A 5,149-nucleotide genomic window follows, 5' to 3' on the forward strand; every position below is an offset into this window, starting at 1 on the left:
AGGTGTATCTGTTGAGATTATGGCTCTGCTAGCTGCTACCTTTGGGACCTAATTGTCACCCCACCATACTAAGCCTTGGATGCCTCAACTGTAAATTGAGGGGAAATGGAAGAACCTGCCTTACAGGCTTATGGGGAAGAGCCAAAACACTTCCTCCTTATCTTTGGTCAGTTCTGTGGTCATTGGATATGCGGGTTTTCAGTAAACTGGTATTTGGTTATGGGGGCATAGAAAGAACCTCCACACGCCTTTTACTTGGAGTCAGGATGAATGTAACTTGTGTTGGAAACATTGCAATCAACCCCCTACGTGTCAGAGTGGCTTCTTACTCCTCTGAATTCCCATGTTGGCTCCACTTGAATGTTATCTTCGTGGACATTTGTGGACACATCTGTGAACTTGATACTGACTCTGAATGACATTGCGGACACTCCTCCTGTAATTACTGAGAGGCACTATGGTTCTGTTTCATGAAAAGTTTTTGTGTAAATGATACACAATCAGCTGCATTCATTGATGTGTGAACGAGGAAGCATTGGTCACTTGAGGAGCAGCACACTTCGGCCCTGGGAGGAAGGCAGCCAGATAACTGCCTGGGAGAAATGATAGGTCCACACAAACAGATGTGTACACGGTGACTGGCTGTAGTCTTTATAGATCAGCTAACTCACAAATTCCCTCCTGTACTGTTTTGTTCTGCAATTTAGAGCCAGGAACTTGGCACATTCCAGGCTGCCCATTTCCTTGCTGGCAGAGGAATAGAGCACTGAGGAGGCAGCCATTTAAAGCTGGTTAAATCCGTGAAAACGATGATGGTTTGTCAGGACACCTCTCTCCCAGCACCTGGTATTAACTTCTCACTCTGATGAACATGATGGGTACAAGGGCCAAAGACCAACCTTGAGAAATAAAAGGGTGAAAACGATGCCTTTTCTCGCGCCTTGCAGACCTTGTTAATTGCACTACAACTCCGTACAGGTCACTGCTAACCTCCGGGTAGCTGCTGGGAGGGAAGGTCGTGATCTGTATCAGGCTCATGGGAGTGACACACTCCAAGCAGTACCTCCACTGAGTAGAACACACCGTGATCCACCATAGTGGAGCTCATGAAGCCGAGAAGAAATAAAGTATCTTGGAGTCCCCTTCGTGACTCAGCGGTTAACGAACCCGACTAGTATCCATGAGGACTCAGGTTCAATCCCTAGCCTTGATCAGTGGGTTAAGGATCCGGCGTTGCTGTGGGTTGTAGTATAGGTCACAGATGCGGCCCAGGTCCTGCATTGCTGTGGCTGTGTAGGCCAGCGGCTACAGCTCCATTCGACCCCTAGCCTGGGAACTTCCATATGCCCCAAGTGTGGCCCTAAAAAGCAAAAAAATAAAAATAAAAAGAAGTATCTTGAAAACTGGTCAGATGTTATCACACAAATGTCTGGTGAACTTCTAGAAGACGGCAAGGTCGAATCAGCATAAAGTTCTCTCTTTGAAAAGTTAATAACGTATTACAGAAAATATGCCCACAAGCAATGGTTTAAAAGATTATTGACTCATCCTCATTAATAGTAAATGTGATCTGTTAACATCCAGGTGCTTTTGGCCTGCTGGTCAACCAATGAGACGCCTCTATAGCAGCTCTAGGCTGGTGATAATTTTGCTTCAGACTAAACAAGAGGCCAGACATCCTCAGCTTCTCTGGCTTAGCTGGGAAGCTGTGGTTCTTTGCTTGAAATCCTTTAGCCCACAGGTGTAATTGCCTTCTCCAGAAACCCACAGGATAATTCTCTTTCCCCCATTTCCAGGAGCTAGAGGAGCTTACCCTTTCAAGCTTTAAGAACTAGAGCAGTTGAACAGTTGAAAGAGTAACAGTAACTTAACTGTGATGAATCTGTTTTGAGTTATAGTTCTTGAAAAGCTGATCCTTAGATTGACCAAGTAAATACTTACCTTCGATATCTGTCACTGCTCCTTCCCCAGGTTTTGATCCATTTCCCATCTTCCCCCTCAGTCACTCCATCTGTCCCATCTCCTCTAGCCTCTTATGGGCATCTAAACTTTTCTCACCCTTCCTGGCCTTTCAGACCCACCTCCGGAGACATCATGTGGCATCATCTTGGGTGTAGAGCCCTGAGCTCTGAGTTCTGCGAAGTTGCGCCTTGGAACAAGTCCCTTCTCCTCAGCTTCCTCTCTGCCCAGTGGCCACCTATGCTGCTTCTTAAAAAGTGATTTGTGATGCTTCCTTTTCTTCCCCAGCCTCCTAGTTCTTAAACTAGTTATATATTTAGTACTTCTTATCACTTGGTTTTATTTTTGGTTTTCTCGGGTAACACCCACGGTGTGTGGAAATTGCTGGGCCAGGGATGGAACCTGCGCCAGAGCAGTGACCCGAGCCACATGGCAGCTCGCTTTTAGTATTTGTTTATATTTGTAGTTCTTAATTTATTGACCTGGTAAATGGAACTTTTTTTTTTTTTTTTTTTCTTAGGGCCACACCCGTGGCATATGGAGGTTCCCAGGCTAGGGGTCTAATCAGAGCTACGGCTGCTGGCCTACAGCAACACAGGATCCGAGCCACGTCTGGGACCTGTATCACAGCCCTCAGCTATGCCAGATCCTTAACCCACTGATCAAGGCTAGGGATTGAACCCGGAACCTCATGGTTCCTAGTCGGATTCGTTAACCACTGAGCCACAACGGTAACTCCCGGAACTTTTTTAATTCTCTGAAAATAAAAAGCAAAAAACCTAAGTTTTCATTTAGTTCTCCGTGGTCTTTATCTTTTTTCCTCTGGCTTATGATATCCGTTAGAGAACTCATTCATTAGAGAAATAGTTTCCTGTCACTTTTCCCAGGGGATCTGCTGAGCGGGCTGTGTCTGATGTTCCGAAACGGCTCCCTTGGACTGGTAGCCAGTTCATGCCAACGAAACCCATAGTCTATACACCCTGAGAGCAGGGGACCATGACGGTGATGCTCTGGTGCCTGCCTTAGTCTGAGCAACACGGACGCTGGTTAATTCAAGTCCACAGTGTATGTTTAAATTTGTGCTGGACATTTGTTTTTGCCTTTTGTCTTTCTGAGCGCTTAAAAAATTGCAGAATGTGGAGTTTCTGTTGTGACTCAGCAGGTTAAGGACCTGGCAGCTCTGTGAGGATTCAGATTCAATCCCTGTCCTCGCTAATGGTTACAGATCCAGCATTGCCACAAGTACGTGGCATAGGTCACAGCTGCAGCTCTGATTCGACCCCGGCCCGGGAACTTCTGTGCAGCCAGAAAAAGGAAAAAAAGAAGGCAGAATGTTTCGGTTCTCACTCTTTCCTTCCCTACTACCCTGCTTGGTGTCAGAGGTGCCACCAGTGACTGAAACCATGCACAGGGAATTCAAGGGAGGGGACGAGGACATACTTGGTCTCCATGAGATGGAACACTGGTTCTCGGACATCCAGGCTGTGTGGAAAGGGGCTGGACATGATTCCCATAAAGTCCTTCTCATTTCTGTAGCCTCTGTCACTCCAAAGCCACTGAAATGTGAAAAGTCATTTTTAGTTATTGCAGTTTAGATGAGCTAGAGCTATATGCATTTGACTGTCATCTCCAGCCTGCACATGACCCAGGGATTTTTCAGGTTGAGTGAAAGAGGAAACTCTAAGGCTGCCCTTGTATCCCGAGGAGATGGAGTCCTGTCTGATGTGCCTTGCAGCGCGTTGCTTGGTGAATGATGGATGCTTTGAAAAGCACCAAAGAAGAAGTGAACTAGTTCTCCCATTTCCAGATTGAGATCAGCGCACTTGACACTAAGAATTTCGGCCCAGTATCTGATAGCTTCAGGAACTTTCAATTCCATTACCTTCCAAAGCCTAAAATCATTGGGAGAAAAATGACCAATTGCCAAATTCGTTCTCCTGTCTGCAGGCTGATGTTTGAATGAAGATGATGAAATTTTGCTTTTCATCTTGTGTCATCTTTGTTTGTGCCTCCAGCCTCAGTATTATTGGCAGAACCCCTGTAAAAAGAGTTGGATTTTTAGGGGAGAAAGCAAAAGTCATCATCCAAATCCAAAGTGTCTTCCATTTTTCCTACCAGTTGTCTAGAACCTTCCAGAGAGATGCCCAGCCTTTTCCAGACCATGATAACATGCCCCGTGTTAGGGGACAGGCCACTGTTAAGCCCGATTTGGATTCAGGCAGTGTGGTCACCATATTTATGACATTCAGTTAAGGAAGTTGGACACTAAAAATTGAAACTCTCAAGTTCAGTCCCTGAAATGTGCTCAAACCAAGTCAACTCTAAATGGAAAACAGTTGTGTTTCAATTTAACAGTTTGCTTCGAAACCTCTTGAAGTGAGTTTGAGTAGGTGAGGCCTCCACACACTTCAAAGATTTTCCCAGGCTGGAAAGCTTGGCTTCCCTCACCTCTCTGTCCCCCTACCTAGGGTCCCTCTGCCTCTCCTGCAAGGATCCTTACTGGGCTGTGGCCCCTGTCTCTTTGCTGAGAGGGCAGTCTGCTTTGAACAGAACTCTTCCATGTCAATTACATTTCCATATGGCTTTTAAATGGCTTGGCCAGAGGTCAGTGGCCAAGTTGCAGGGACCACTCAGCTCTAGCTATGCCTTTCCTTTCTCCACTTCATCCCCGGCACAGGGAGTGGCCTGCCTGGACTGGACCCCCAGTGCCCATATGTAGAGGGCCACCTGCAGTGCCCTTCTCTGTTGGGTCTGTCCACTGGCCAGGCTGCTGCTGGGCCCTCATCAGTGCCCACAGCATAAGTTGAAAGCCCGTGCTTGCTCCCTCTCTACCTCTCCCCAGAAAATATATACAATCGGGGTTGAGGGCCAGATGACTGGGGCCAATTACCTATTATCTGCTGCCTGTGCAGTTCAAGAGACAAGGGTAAAACCATTTTCTTCATTTCCTAGCCACAGGCCATGTTTCTCAGTCAGCATCAAACCAGAAACGCAATGCCAGCCTACAAATTTTAGCTTTGCTTCGCATCTCCCTAAGGTAATGTGCACCCTGGGCTCAGAAGCATGACCACAGTCATTGAAAATATTACTCAACAGAGTTGAAGTGACAATGTCATTTTATCTTGAGCTTAGAAGGCCCGCTGCAGAGCAGGAGCTGGGGACTCTTCGTTAACAGAGAGTGAGCAGGATG

This window comes from Phacochoerus africanus, chromosome 16, assembly GCF_016906955.1.
Source record: "Phacochoerus africanus isolate WHEZ1 chromosome 16, ROS_Pafr_v1, whole genome shotgun sequence".
In the NCBI taxonomy this organism is placed as follows: Eukaryota; Metazoa; Chordata; class Mammalia; order Artiodactyla; family Suidae; genus Phacochoerus; species Phacochoerus africanus.